Source organism: Bactrocera oleae, chromosome 3 (genome assembly GCF_042242935.1).
Source record: "Bactrocera oleae isolate idBacOlea1 chromosome 3, idBacOlea1, whole genome shotgun sequence".
Lineage (NCBI taxonomy): Eukaryota > Metazoa > Arthropoda > Insecta > Diptera > Tephritidae > Bactrocera > Bactrocera oleae.
In genome coordinates this window covers 93,522,015-93,538,026 of record NC_091537.1, presented here as the reverse complement: position 1 = coordinate 93,538,026, position 16,012 = coordinate 93,522,015, and the positions used below count along the sequence as shown (strand labels likewise).

The following is a 16,012-nucleotide window of genomic DNA, read 5'->3' as shown; positions in this document are numbered from 1 at the left end:
CTTTCGGGGTCCTCCTCGAGACCGACTACGGGTATCAAAAATTTTTAGTAATGAATCATTTATTTTTAAAGTACATTTAGTTTTTTAGATGTAGATTATTTTCATTTGTTTATTTAATAAAACACCTCTTCAAAAAACGCATTTTTTGGTCTAGAAATTGGTCCCCCTTAATACAGCCGGCTTTGAGTTATTGCAATAATTAAATAAATTCTCCAAACAAAAGTTTTCCAAAAATCATTAACTTTTTTCCATTCAGCAAAACGATTAAATAAATAAACAATTCGAATTAAATGCGTCCAAAACAGGCTTTTAAACGGCCGACACCTAACCGACACATCAACCAAATTAAATAAAGCTAAAACAAAACTTAAAAAAATATGATTGTTTATATTAAATGCATGAATAAAAGAGCCCTTTTAGCGCAAACAAAGTTTAAAATAATAAACAAGAAAATAAGTAAAACAAAGTAGTAGCATATCACAACCCTTTCGTCTGTCCACTTTTTAGAATCCTTGTTATCCTTGTACACATGTGTTCACTTCAATTATTTAATTTCCTGTTTAATTGATTTTTTGTTTTAATTTTTTCATTTCAATTAAAACAAAGGACCGCATTCAGTGAGTAGCCTTCATCACCGCCAACAACAACCAGTTTGGTAATTAATGAGCGCAAATGTGCAGCGATGCAGCGAATATCCAGCTATCCCATTTAGCGCACATGTCCTGTCTGTCAACTGGCTCGCGGACCACTATAAATGTGCGGCGCGCAGCAACCCCCAAAACGCGTTATCAAAGGTCGGCGACGCGAAAGCATACACTGACAGTCAGTCACTCAACTCACTCAGTCAACTAGTCGTCAACGCCAAAAGTACCACCATCCACTACACCACCTCACCACCACCACCACTTCCATAATCATCTGCAACAAAACTTCAGCAGCAAAGCAAAATAAAGGCCGCTTTGTTGATTTTACTTTCATTGCAGTTCACTGCGTTATTTATTCGAGGTTTTTTATGCAGCAGCATAATTTTTATGAATTCTCCAGCTGGACAGGCAGTTGCCCGACTGCAGCATGCATCGTTTGCCACATGATTGTGAAGCGAACACAGCCTCATTAGCGGAACGGAAGCTCTTTGCCGTCCAGACTTGTTAAACTCCGATTTTTTGCTTTCAACGAATGCGCTGCACCCATTGTCTGTCGACAGCAGCTTGTTTACTTTGCATTCGGTCCAGTGCTTGGACGCTGTGCTGTCAACTCACTATTAACCACACGCTTCACTCTCGCAGCTACTCTTCCTAAATAACTGGGAGATTCGGCATTTCGGCTGTTGGAAAATTACCGATGCTCAACACGTTCCAAAAACAATGAAGCCGTAACGCGTCCAAAGCTCTCACTTACTGTTCGAAAACAGCTTCTGCTGGTTTGTTTTCCATTTTCTTTCGTGTTTGTTTAGTTTTCGGTTTGGATGTTTTCATTAAAGTGGACGATCATCTAGAGTCGCACCCCAATTTCCATTGTGAATTTGGGCAAGTGGCTAAAACAAACAACACAAACCAATATTTATTCATAATGGAAAACATGCAAAGTTATTGCATCAGTAAACCCAATTTTGGTAGAAATAAAGAAAATATTGAATACACGAACATTTGCTATTCGTTATTGATTATGAACATTATGACAAGTCATGAACGGGACCAATATATTGATCGCCAATGAATCGATAATTTAACAAAGAACAAGTTTTACCTTCAATGACAGAACTAAAAGAATGAAAACATCCATATGATCAAATTTGACCCGGATTGGTTCTGGTCTGGAAAAAAAATTTCGTTCTCGTTGTTAAATTTAAAGGAATGAAAACATCAATCTGATCAAATTTGACCCAGACTGGTCCTAGTCCGTAAAAGAAATTTAACAACGAGAACGAAATTTTTTGTTTCCAATGGAAACGGAATCGTTAGTAGTGGTCGTCAGTAATGGTTCCAAGAGTCTACTTTATCACGAAACCTAGTATTTGAGTCCTGAAGGTCGTGAAGTCATCGAAAACTCACTTTATGCAAGTCGTCAATCCACCTCTGTTAATGATGATAACATCGAAAAAGTTAAAGAAACTCTGCTTAAAAATCGCCGTGTTGACCTCAGAGCGATAAAACGGGATCTCAACATCTCTTATGGAACGACTTAACAGATTTTCATTAATGTTTTGGGTATGAAGCAAGTCAATGCTAGACTAATATAAAAAGACTTGCATCTTTTGCAAAATAAACGTCGAGTAGAGATCGGAAAAGAGTTGCTTGACAACGTAGCTGGATCCTCAGAAAACTGAAGAATGCACTTTGAAAAGATAGCCATATAAAATGTTTGTTGTACTTTGATCTAAAACCTAGTCGCTATTTTAGACGGAGATGAACGTAATTTTCGAAACATATATTCATAGATTCACTGTGCTTTTTAGATTTGCTTTACTTCATTTTCTTTTTCTTACAATTTTGATTAATTCTAAAACCGCTTTTTCACGTGGGTCCCGGAGAGACAATTTGGCAATAATGTGGCGATTCATAACGATTTTTTATGAGATTTTCTAAATATTGAGACTCATTTGCAGTCGGATAGACAGTGTAACTAAATTGGGAAATCAAAAATTTGGCATTTTCTTTTAGTCGCAAAAAGAAAAAGAAGTCAAAAGCAAATATTTGTTCGAATTACCATAATCTTGCGCATTTTTTTCTTTCTCAAATCAATAATTGCCAGCTGTCACACGTGTTGCTAACCTCTTTACCGCAGACTTCATGACTTCATTACCAGCTCAGCAGATGAACCAACACAATTTCTATACCATAAATATTATTGAGAACAGAGTTGCTTCGAAATTTTTAAACACATTGTATTGTATTAAGTAAATTGCAACTGCAATAACATGTGTCACCGGCGACAATGGAAACGATATCCTGCAGCGCACAACAATGCGCCACAGGAGCGACAAACTCGGACAACTGGACAAACACGGGGCAATGCCAAACTCATAAGCACACAAAAAAGCATTCGGCTTCGAACAATGACACGCAAATTTCCGAGGCGAGCAACATGACAAGTTACACAAGCAGCATGTTGCACAAATGCAGAATGCCAACACTGGACTGCAGACGAGTGAAGAAATTAGGCGGTGAGGCGCAGGCAAGGAAAGGGTTAGCTCGCAGCATGTGCACAGAAGTTAAACGTGCGAATGCAGTCAATTTTCAGTGACATGTGCCACACCGCCAGCAGCAACAGTACAGCCACCGCAAAAAGTTGACACTTCACTCGTAATGGCGCAACAGTCAGCAACCGAAACGACCATAACTATTCATATTATATGCAGCCGGTGGGCAGCCAGCGAGCCATCGAGCGTGCCGGCTGTCATAATTGAAAGACGATGCGTGTCCTGCGCACGAAAATGCTGGCCGCCGGTGGCAACGGTGCACTACCAGTCGGTGTGCGTTATGTTGCAACCAGCAGGTTATACATGTGTGGCATATGCAGCACGCAAGTGCTGGTCTTTTTGGCAATTTTACGTAATTTCTAAACTAAGTGAGTGTAGTTTGCATTTATTATTGCCGACATTAGTTGAATTGCTCTGCTCCTTGGTGCGAAGTGTACAAAGTCATTAAAACTAAGTGCAGCTAATTTGCGGCAGTTGTTGCGTTTAAAATGTCCTTGTATATGCGTGTGTAAATATTAAAATTGGTTGTCAATGATGAAAGTTTTGCTCAGAAGTTTTTAGTGAAATCTCAATTACGTGCTTTCATTCAAAACTTTTGTCGGCTGGACAAGTATAGGGTTTGCCAATAAGAGTGATATAAGTTTTCTTAAAAAAAACAACCACACACTAATTGTTAAGGAAATTCAAATGTTTTTTATTTAATGTGAGGTACAATCGATACAATTAAGTTACCAATATAACATCATTCAAATGGCCTCCACGAATTTATTTACAGGAACGAATTCGATGAACCCAATTTTCGAATACTTTTTCCACTAAATCAAGTCGCATGTCACAAATAGCACGTTCAATATTGACTTCTAAAGCTTGAAGAGGGTCTGGTTTATACCTAAAGACCAATGACTTCAAATAACCCCACAAAAAGTAGTCTAATGGTGTTAAATCACAACTTCTTTGAGGCCTTTCAATGTGACAATTTCTTGACATTATCGAATCTCCAAACTTTTCTCGCAATAATTCGGTTATTGCACGTGCTGTGTGGCGCATAGCACCGTTTTGTTGGAACCGGATGTTGTCCATATCAACTTCTTCCAATTGCGCCCATAAAAAGTTTGTTATCATCGATCTATACCGCCCTCCATCGACAGTGCCGCCAGCTTCGTTTCGAAAGAACTACGGACCGATGATTCTACCAAATCAAAAACCACATCAAACTGTCAATTTAGATGAATGTAATGGTTGTTCATGAATAATTTCTGGATTTTTTTTGCACCAGAATCGACGGTTTTGTTTATTTACCGAGCACAGGTGGACGATTATTTATTCAGATCGAGTCCCTATAGCATATAGCTGCCATACAAGCGAACCGATCACAGTCCTTGCAAAGAATCGTTGTATTTGTGAAGGGCATTAAAGCCTCAGCGCAACCAAAATTAACTTTTTTACTTGTTTTTTATTATTATTATTTTTTTTTTTGAATTTGAGATAATTTTAAGCCGAAAAATATTATTTACCGCAATACATCTTTTTTCGGTGGTACTCTTGGAGATCAGCTATGATCAAGGGAATCAAAAATATCTCAAAACGGATTGCCGATTATTCGGCACAGACAGTTCATTATCCATTAGTTGCTATTTTGACATATACGTACTTGTATATTAACATTACTGAAGCTTTGAGAATTGTGAAGCATACAACAAAGAAAATCGACTCTCTCGTATATGAAGATATTTAACTCAGTTTATAATAGCATTATTTATAACAAAAAAATATGTCAAATTAAATCAAAAAGCTCGTACAAATTTCCGGAAATCAGTTTGTTGTTTCCCAAACCTATCACATTGGATTAAACCCAAAAATAATAACAATCGTGCAAGAAAATTTGCATAAGAAATGAAAGCGGAGGAAAAAAACACGATCACGGAGAACCGTACCATATAGGACTTTAAAAATATAGAAATTCGGACAAATACATATGCAAAAGTGGCTACTTGTGAGACAAGCTAATGCAAGCATATGCGAACACTTTATGTAGATGACAAGCGAAAATCAACAGGAAGCAGCCTTCGAGCAAATATGTAATATGCAAACGGATAATAACCAAAAAAAAAAAAACAAAATTCGCACAAGTCTTCAAATAAACGGAGTAGACATTTAATCCTTTCACTTAGGTAGAAAAATCGACCGCCAACTGTGCAGCAAATGACGATTAGCACTTAAGAGCCTCTGACACTGTCGCCGGTGTCGAAGCTGTTGCACTATTGACACTTGGACGCAAATACAAGCATGCAACACACACGAGAACACACCACCACAGCTACAAGTGTTGATGGCATTGGGTACCGCAAAAACCGGAAGGATATCGGCACAATGCGGTCGAAGGGTTGAATTACATGCATGCCGGCATGTCTTGCGTGCGCTAAGCAGGGGCGTAGATGTGCGGAGGGACAACGCGGTGTGCTTCCAATAAGATTGCTCCATATTTGCTGCCTGCGGCGTTCGCGTATCCTTGCAGCGGCACTTAGGCAAGTTAAATACATTAAGTGCGTTTTCTTTTCGTTTTGTAATTGTGCGCATTTAAGTTTTGTGTACATTTTTTTTACCGTTTGCTGTTATTGTTTCGCCTTAGCGTTGCCTTCTTGCGGCGCAGTGCCCAAATCCTTTTAAGCGTTGGCAAGAAAAGTTAATAAAATATTTAGGGTATGTCTTTGCTGGCGAAAGCCGATGCGCAGACGCATTTTACGTTTTTTAATTCGCTCAAATTGTTACAGGGTAAGATCTCTCGCTCGCAGCGCATACTGGTTACATTGCTGCCAGCCTGCCTACGACAGCGGGATATCCTTTTTATCTTACAGCCACGATGCTGCACTCTCTGCTAGGCTCAGAAAGTGTTTCTTCTTGTACATTTTGGTCCTTGATTGTGTGTCTTTCTAAACTGTTGTCAAATGCGTTGCGAATTTGTTTTGATTGAATGGGATTTGCCTTTGGCTGCAATCCTTTGCGAAAGGACATCTAGACAAATTCACAAATATGTTCGACCTTTGTTGCTGTTCTTTTCCTTTAAAATCCTTTACCGCTTTTTCAATTTCGCAACCAAGTAAAGGATTAGTCTGCTTTTCAATTTGCGACATTTTACGAATTGGAAAAAAATTTATTTACTTGCATTCTGTGGAGCCAATCAAGGATTCACCTAATCCTGCTTAGATAATTGTGTGCGTGGAAGCGGATGTTTGCAATTTTTCTAAAATATTTCCTTTTGAATTTGAACTGATTGCGATTAGTGATAAGATCTACTGAAAGCAAAATTAATCCTCTACAACTTTTTGTGGTCTAGAAAATTAAATGGAATTTACTTAATTGTTGTTGTCTTCTTGATGTTTGCCAGAGAAAATGTTTTCAGCATTGTTCAATAACGACAAAATACAATTTTGTAATAGGGTTGCTCCATCAACAACATTCGGAGCCAACGCGACTATTCTGAAAGGTGACGGGGAGCGCATAGTTACCTACGCAGAAGGCTTTCAATGAATTTTTTATCTTCGAAATCGGATTTTTTATTACAAAAATTAAGCGCTTAGTCGGCATTTTAGTATAGTTTTGAAATATGAACTAACTTTAGAACGTACGAGGAGGCCAAATAGGAGATATACATATGTACATATGCAAATCATATTTTCTCTAACGAAAATAATTATTTTTTATTAACTATTTTTATACGTAGTTCAGTCTTTCATCACCTGCGTCGCCTAGGGCTTCGGCAATTGTTGCTTATGCTGATTCTACTATTCTAAAGATATTTCAATTTCTTTCACATAACTTTACTTTGCTTTACGTTGAATGTCCTTGTTAGCGTCCTTCGACACTTTATTTCAACTCTGTCATGAAAATCACTTTACCTTAGTTGACCCAAATTTCTGTAAAATGCATAAGTGAAATGTATATACACAATCAAATGACTTCAATTGGTTATTTAGACTTTTTGTTGCTTTTATGTCCCTTCAGCAACACACGCACACACACATAAATGCTGACTACATTTTAAATTAGAATCTCTCAGCAATGTTTGTTTTCCATCTCTTCATTCTATCAATGCGCTTTATTTCAAAGAAAGTACCACATAGAATATGTATGGATGTATGTGTGTGTGTGTGTTTCGCAAAATCAACACACAACTATACGAATAGAAAGGGAAAGTCCTTGCTTTCAATAAATTGTAATTTCTATGCTACATGCCCTAAGAAAGTGAAATTTATGTATTCATCTAAAATGGGGGCATATTTTGTACTCCGATATTGTTGTTGCTTTCTTTAAAAAGAAAAGTGTCATTAAATTGCCTGCCATCTTACCATTTATGGTCAATGCATGGATGTGTCCATTTGGTTGCGGGAAAATGTTTAAGGTAAGCAAACCGCTTCATTTCATCCCAAAAAAATCGAAAGTTAGCGACAGCCCGCAAAGTAGGGCTCGCTAGCATTAAATATGTATCAAAATGTACATTCCCATGCACTAACAAGTATGTGTGAATAGAACAGTACAATGGGAGACAATGGCTTGCTAAATAGCACTGTCCGAATTAAAAAGGCCGTAACGAATTGAATTGGTTAACTTTTGCTCCTTTCACAGCAGCATTTATTATCGCATAAAATGGCATAGAAAAAAGTTTATCTTGATTTTGATCGGTCGTATGACAGCTATATGTTATAGTTGTCCGATTCTAAACAGTTTATTTGTAGATTATAGCGCTGCCTTAGGCAATATCTTGTGTCAAATTTCGTGAAGATATCTTCTTAAATAAAAAGGTTTTCCATACGAGTGCTTGAGTTTCATCGATCAGTTTGGTTTGGTCCGAAATCAACGGTTCCGAGAAATGAGCAGTGTTTTGAGGAGAAAAGAACGTGTGAAAAATTTCATATCGATAACTCAAAAACTGGGAGATTAATTCCCGTATATACAAACGGACTGGGCTAAATCGATTCATCATGTGATCATTTATAAATTATCTACGACGTTTCTTTTGGGTTTTACAAGCTTGTTGACAAACTTAATATACCCTGTTCAGGGTATACAAAATTATATAATATTTCAGTTCTTTAGCTTTTTTGACTTTTTCCTGGTTCTCGTGAAAACACTTTAAAAGAATTTGCTGTGTTCTGGACAGGAAATTGTAAATTAACACTACGATTGTAACGTATGCTATTTAAAATATTAAGTGTGTAAACTTTTATAACAGTTCCTCCACCGGCCGAACACTTACTCATTGAGCAATTTAAAACTCTGATACAGATCCTTCAAGCAGAAGTTTGCCTCAAGCAATGTATGTATATACAAATTTTGAAAGTAAAAAACGAAGTAAAATGCCGCTCACCAAGCAATTTATGAAAATTATGATCATTAATAATAAAAACTGTGGTAAAATCGCCGTGTCATGTAGCGCCTAACTGCATTGCCAATTGTAGCTGGTGATCTTGCATGCGATCATGCAACTGGAAAAACAGGACCTTGCGGTTTTTCGGTTTTGTGCCTTTAATGTTGTCGATGCTAATGGCCGTGTTGAGCAGCAAATGCAAAAACGAAGCAATAATGAAAGAAGTTAGCGAAGAATACAAACCACGGTGACATAATTATAACAGATCGAGTGAGGCTGGTATGATTAATGATCGCAGATGACAGTGCAAAGAACAATTACGGACGTAAAACACTTCAAGCGAGAGTAATAGATGGAGAGAAGTTAAAGCGATATGAATTATTGTGGTAACCAGTACGCTTCTTGGCAAGGCAGCGCGCGACAATAGATCTTGAGGCACTTTTGGAAATTAAAGAAAATCATTGAAACGTTTTAGATTGATCGCTATTTGATAACAATTTCATTCATAACTCTAGGCTAAATAACTGTCACTTCAAAAGGTGCACTAGTGATATGATCTATGAGTTTTCTTTAAGTGGTGGAAGCTGGGCAAAGATGAGGAAATAGTGGCATTTTGTAAATGGTAACAACAAAGCAACCAATCGAAGTAGCAAAGCGGTGATATACAATACTTTTTCCATGTGGAATAAAAAATATCAATTACCTGCAGTAATTTGAAGTGCACTTAGGCACTGACAATGGAATGTTCAATTTGTTGAAGACTCAAAAGAAAAAAGTTTCAGTTTTAAACGTCATAAAGCAACAATTAGTGAACGCCCAGAATGGAATGTTGCAATAAAAAAAACGCAATTTTATTTTGGTAGAAGAACATCTTTTTAATCACATTTTGTTCGCGCGTGATATTCCAAGCCAGAACCACGGTACTTTTTTTTCAAAAGTTGTAATTAGTGAGCATAATTATTCGAGCATAACAGAAACTGATTTGACAAGACAGCAGATGACTCAAAGAAAAGAGCAGATCATTGCCGCCAAGCAGATTTCACGATTAGACACATTTGTGAACTAAATTTTGTGCATAAAAAATTCAGGTTACAAAAAAATACAGAAAATGTAGGAAAAACCGCAAAACCCAAAGGTAGCACACACAACGAAACATAATGGAATATAAAGAAAAAATGGAATAAAATTGTGTCGAAGACAAAGAGTCCGTCAGTTAGACAACGACACAGCATCCTTATGAGATTAAGAATGCAAATCAGTGTTTCCAAGCAAGCTAATTCCCTTTTGTGCGCGGCGTATGCACCCAGCGTACACACACACACAGACCACATGCATACATGTAAATGCATAAATACAATGTATTTCTTGGCGATTGTTTGCTCAAACATGACAGCTACATGTCACAGGATAACGTATTTTCCTGCGGTATGTAGCCTTCGCTGCTCGTCCTCCCTACTATGCTAAGAAATGGGGCAGCTGCAGTGAGTTCTCTCATCTATGCATAGATATCCATGTGGTTGTTGTGGGTTCCGAGCATGTGAGCATCAAAATTACGCGCGCATTATGCCGATGAACGGGATTTGACTTTCTTCTAAAACATTTTAATTGTTTCCAAGTTGTTTTTTTCTCATTTGATTAACTCGCAAACGATGATTTGACACTGTTTTATGCAGGAAACAGTTGATATTGATGTTTTGTGCTGTTTTTGTAGTATATATACAACAGAGAATCATCTTCAAGTTGTAATGATTTAAAACACAAAAATTTAAGGAGCACGTACTTAGGACGAAAAGGCGAAGATTACAGGTAATCAATTTTTTTGGATGCTCTAAGTTAGGATCATCTTGGCATAGTTGTAGGGTGTCTAACCGGGCATTGTTCAGTAATTGGATCAGCTTAAAGCGTTCTGTCCATAAATCAGGGTCCCATATTTAGGTGATTTTCAGGTATCACAAAAGACTGATATTTCAACTATTCATCTTCGCGACAGAGACTCCAGAAATCCACATCGAAACCCAACCTAACTTATCTATAAAGTCATTCGATAATAACCCTACAAGAAACTCCTGATGGGTTCACCAATACAATCAAAATTAATATGTCAGTACTGACGGTCAATTTACCCGGCAATTGACCGTCACTGTTATTGTTAAAAAGAGGCACTTACGATTTATAATACTTACTATAGCTTTACAAATGTAAGAATAAAATAGCTACAATTTTAGTACTGTCGCCAGTGACAGTCAAATGAATAGTAAAATGACTGTCAACGTTTACGATTTTTCCAAAAGCAAATTCTGTATGCGTCGAAAAGCGACAGTATACATTTCTATAGATGTTTCGAGAAGTTGTGATATACCTATGTAGCTGTTATTCCGTGCGATAAACCAAAAGTGTTGCGTGCTCCTGTGCAATAACTCTTTTTGTGTTAAAAAAAAATTAATATATAACGAAGGAGTTTTCAAATATAATTATTAAGTTTCAAATAATATTATATGTTTAGTTAATTTATTGAGGTATTTTTAAGTTCCGAAATATCCATGAATTGGAGAAACACGCACAGCAGATCTTTTGAGAGGAGAAAGCATGGAATCAAGTGAAAATTTCTTTTCATAAATTATTATTTAATTATATTTTTGTTGCACTCTTTTTTTATATTTATGTTTAATATTATAACTTTTAATTACAAGTTTTGAATTTATAATTTTACTGCGCAAAAGAATTTTATTAGGAATAGGTTTACAGTTATAGCTGACAATTTTCAGCTTTGATGGATTTATGATCAGCAATGACTTAGGAAAAGGCATGAGAGTGAGCAGTATAGATATATAGTGAATCAATTCCGCATATCCATGTATTAAAGAGAGATGCGAAATTACACACATGCGTTTGTTTACATTAGTTTTTGCACAAGGCTCTTAAGAAAATGATACAAACTTTGTTCTGCGAGCTGACAAAATTTTTTCAGCTCTGACTGCCATATTGCCGGTCAGTTGACTGCCACTGTTCTTGTAGGGAAAGTATGTCCTTAATAAGTATATGTACATATATATGTATGTATTATTCTTGGTCATACAACTCCCGCATGTTGTCTTCCTCACATAATTTATCTTAGATCAAGAGCTTCTGACAGGAAAAGCCAAAGTGTGATAAACGGAAATCCATTGTAATGATATTAAGACTCAAAAGAGATCATATTTACATAGCTATAACCACAGAAAAACGAAGCTTGTATGAACAGCGATAAAATCGACTTGTATAATACTAGACGCACTTCAGCTCAGAGGGCAAAGGTTATACAGTAACAATTCAAGGATAATATAATTTGAGTATAAAGCATTAGCATACATTACTTCGATATTACAAAGAATAAGCTACATATCCGTCTCTGTGTAACCCTTTAGCATAATTTTGTAATCCACAAAAAAATAAAAAATATACATATATCTCAGCCATGAATCTAGTAACCTTAGAAAATCTCGAAATCACAACAAATATTGTCAATCACAAAGCGCAAGTAGATAAATAAAGCAAAATAAACAAACACAGCTAATTAAACAGCGAAATAAACACAGAAACCGGTATATGCAATTAATGATACAAATGAGTTGGACTTCTGGAGTACCGAAGAAGACAAGACTAATAGACAACGAAGATCCATGTGTAAGTGAAAGCGAGTTTTTACAGCGGCAATTTCGGCGAACAATAGAGTAAAAATGAAAAGACGAAAAGGGTTTCTTCGTTAAAACTAAAAGAAACATAAATGTCATTGCATAACAACAACAAGAACAGCAAGACCAACAAAGGTGAAAACATTTCACAAAAATGTCAAAGGATAACTGTCAGACGGCGGTTGATAGATAGCTTACAGAAGGGTTACATACCAGATTGTGAGGTTGAAAGTATTACGCGGCGATAAAATATTTGTATCCAGTAAATATTTATGATTTTTTTCAAATTTACATTTTTAGTGATCAGATGCACGGGCAACTGGCTGATATGTTGTGATAGATATTTTTATAAAAATATTTTTTAAAAAAGCTTATGGCAGGTTACAAGTTTTGGTGTACAGATAAGAAAAAAAATCAAGGAAAAGTCACGTGATTGTCGTTGGTTTCTGCATCTATTTAATATGCAGATCATAAATTCGGCACAATGATATTAATATTCATGTAAGAACCACTGATACCAACTGACAATACATATTTATATGCAAAGTCATATTTAAATTTTACTGTTTAATGAATAATTAATATGGCTATGCAGTCTCCTAAATTTCAATATAAAAAGTATCAAATTCAAGCTTAGAAAAAATCATTTGTGCATATGCAGTCACTGCATATATGCAAATATCATAAATTAAATATAGCTTTAGTGATGTAGCACATTTTCACTCCACTGAGGCGTTAAGGATACCTAATTCCAGCTAATCAATCACAATTGTTTTGACTGTTTATATTTATAAAGAGAGATTCGTTATGCTTACCGTCTTTTTCCCAACCGAGAAAAATGTGGTTGTCGAAATTCAAACATGTTTAGGCATGAAACCGATATGCAAAATCAAAACGTTTGTGCGCATCAAATCAAATTCAATAATTTTTTTTGTCACATTTAACGAACCTACTATATACGCCCATACTCGTACAAGGCGATTGTATGAGAACGTTTGCTCTAACAGTGATAGACAGCTGTCAAACGAATAATCAGTCAATATTGAAAATGGACGCATGTAAATTTAAACCCTTTTCCTACAAACGAGGGAGCATAGAATAATACATAAATTGAGGACCACTTTGCTCCCTTTGCAAATGAAAAAATATGAGACTTCCAATTTGAGTAGCGAAGCTGTAAAAATTTTCTTTGTAAAAGTTGAACATGCACTATTTTTTAACTGAAAGTGACTTTCAGTAAATGGTAATTAACAAGCATATTTTATGCGATTTTTTTTGGGGTTGGGAATTGAAGCCTAAGCTCAGTTTTTGGGAAAAGTGTAAGATCAACATTCAATAATTCCTCTCAACACTTTTTTTTTATTAAAATCCATTTTATAAACCCTTAACATGTATAAGTGCTTTTCGAAAAGTTATGATTTTCTGCGGTTGTACCCATTAATGATTTCAAATTAAAATTTAATCTGCGCAAAAATGACGCTGATTAATGATTTTGATGCTTCTGATAAGGGAAAACTATTCACAGTATAAATTCAAATCAAATGGAGAACGTTTGTATGTAGCTAATGGGGTCTTAAAAAAAATGTCGCAGAAATCAATCGTCAATCGAAAAAATAAAAATAACAAAAACAACGTTTTACGGAAAACAAGAAAAGTCATTAGCAACTGATTTAATGCATTCATATCTACAAACATATATATGTATGGTATTTAAGAGTAAGTGGTCACCTTTGGCACTCGTGTCACTAATCAGCGAGTTTGTTTGCCATTTGTTGCACAGCGGTTTTAATCGTAAATGAGCACGCGATCGACACACATGCAAACATACATCCTACTGATATATTTCTCTTGTCTTGTTAGTTAAAATCTAACCTTTTAGGCTAGGGATGCCACCATCATCCACAGCACCACCACACAGACCACGAATAAGCGCAGCCACCCCTTACTCATATCAAGTTCTATTAATCAATAAATTGATAACATCAAACGCATTAGTGTCACAAACACGATCAACAGAAATTTACCAAATCCACCACCACCACCACCGCCACAACTATTTTCACCATCACCAATCAACAGCGCTATGATAGCAATCAGAGCTTATAGCGAATGCTAAAAGAGAAATTAATAAATGGAACAATGTTGCAGGCATCAAAGTCATTAGATTGCCATTATTCGCGTGCCATCGTAATTTTGCACTGTTTGGAAACGTTTGGTGGCAGTAAAATGCCACTTTTTCTATGTAATTTCCATAGAAAAACCCAGACGCAAAGCCGAAATCATGCCAGCAGTGAAGTATCTTAAATAAAATATAAAATAAAAAATATAAAAATATTTTAATAAAATATTATATTTAATTTCTTCACCCCTTACTAAAAAATATACCCATAAAATTTTAAAATAATTGATACAGTAGTTTATTTTTAAATTCCCTATAATCATTTTTATCGGCTATAGCACTAGGTGTGGCCCTAAATTTAAAATTTTGTTGAATTTTTTTGATTGTAAAATAAATCTCAATTAACTAAAGCGCGGTGATATATAAAATAATCTTTTTATTAAAGTGGCATGCTCGCAGCTCAATGTAAACACTTTAAGTTTGTAACGCTGAAGTGCTTGGTTCGAATCCCATTCGATAAAATTTCTTTATATTATTAATTTAACTCTTGTTTATTTTTTTTATTTTTAACTCAATTATTTTTAATTACATTCACATTGTTCAGCAACATTGTTTTGAGATAAAGACATATTTGTGACATATACTATTACGTATGTATGTATAATTCACTATAATGTATTCATATAATTAAATTTTTTTTTTAATTATTAAAAAATTCATATATCCACAGTATATTTATTTTAGCATTTATCACCATGATTATCGAATGTCTATCTAATGTTTACCACAGTTACCAATATGTCAGGATGGCCGAGCGGTCTAAGGCGCCAGACTCAAGTGTAATAACTTGCCTGTAGTAATATGGGTCGTTTCGGAGCGTTCTGGTCCTCTCTGAGGGCGTGGGTTCGAATCCCACTTCTGACAAAATATTTTTTTATAATGTAATTTCGGATTATTTTAAAGAATATTTCGAGCTTAATATATATTTCAAATTTATTTTCTATTTACAATATCATTAAGAAGTCAAAGCTATATATAGTAATAGATGAAGACAGTAATTAGAGAAAATAAAAATAATATATACCATAAATACCGGGGACAGTTATACAAGTAGTATTTTACCTTTAAGGTCGACTATTTTGGTCCCTATTCGAATTCAATGAAAGCCATTGTGATCAAATCACAAGATATACGTTCATACACACATATACACCTATTAGCTACCCAAAGCAAAATAGGTAATAAAAAATATAGGTAAAAATCGCTCTATCATAATTAAAAGGAATATGACACATTCGATTTATGACATTTAAGAATATGACACAGCACCCAGTCGCAAGGCCAACCGCAAACAAAGTCCACGACATTATAAACCGCATGGACATTTCGCAAAATCTTAATACGCGCGAAGCAATATTTCAAAAATTTTATGATTTCAATGAGTGAGTGAGAAATTAAACAAGGGATAAACATGAATATTATTGTACTTAAGTAAGGGCTAGGCAATTGAAATTAAAGGAGAATGGAGAATAAAAATTTCGCATATTAAAACAATTTGCGATGGATTGGAAATAAATCAAAAAAATTAAAAGAAGGAATAATAAAGCAAACTATATACAATACAGTTGGGATAAATTTCATATCTTACGGATAAACAT

General features: G+C 35.4%; 1 protein-coding gene and 1 non-coding gene across 2 annotated transcripts in view; one reads left to right on the top strand and one right to left on the bottom strand.

Moving 5' to 3' along the window:
• Positions 1–16,012, bottom strand: part of CenG1A (Centaurin gamma 1A) — a 219,619-nt gene that overhangs the window by 85,942 nt on the left and 117,665 nt on the right. The window lies entirely within an intron of this gene.
• Positions 15,155–15,278, top strand: TRNAL-CAA (transfer RNA leucine (anticodon CAA)). The gene is made up of 2 exons: positions 15,155–15,192; positions 15,234–15,278. It is a non-coding gene; the product is annotated as a tRNA-Leu (tRNA).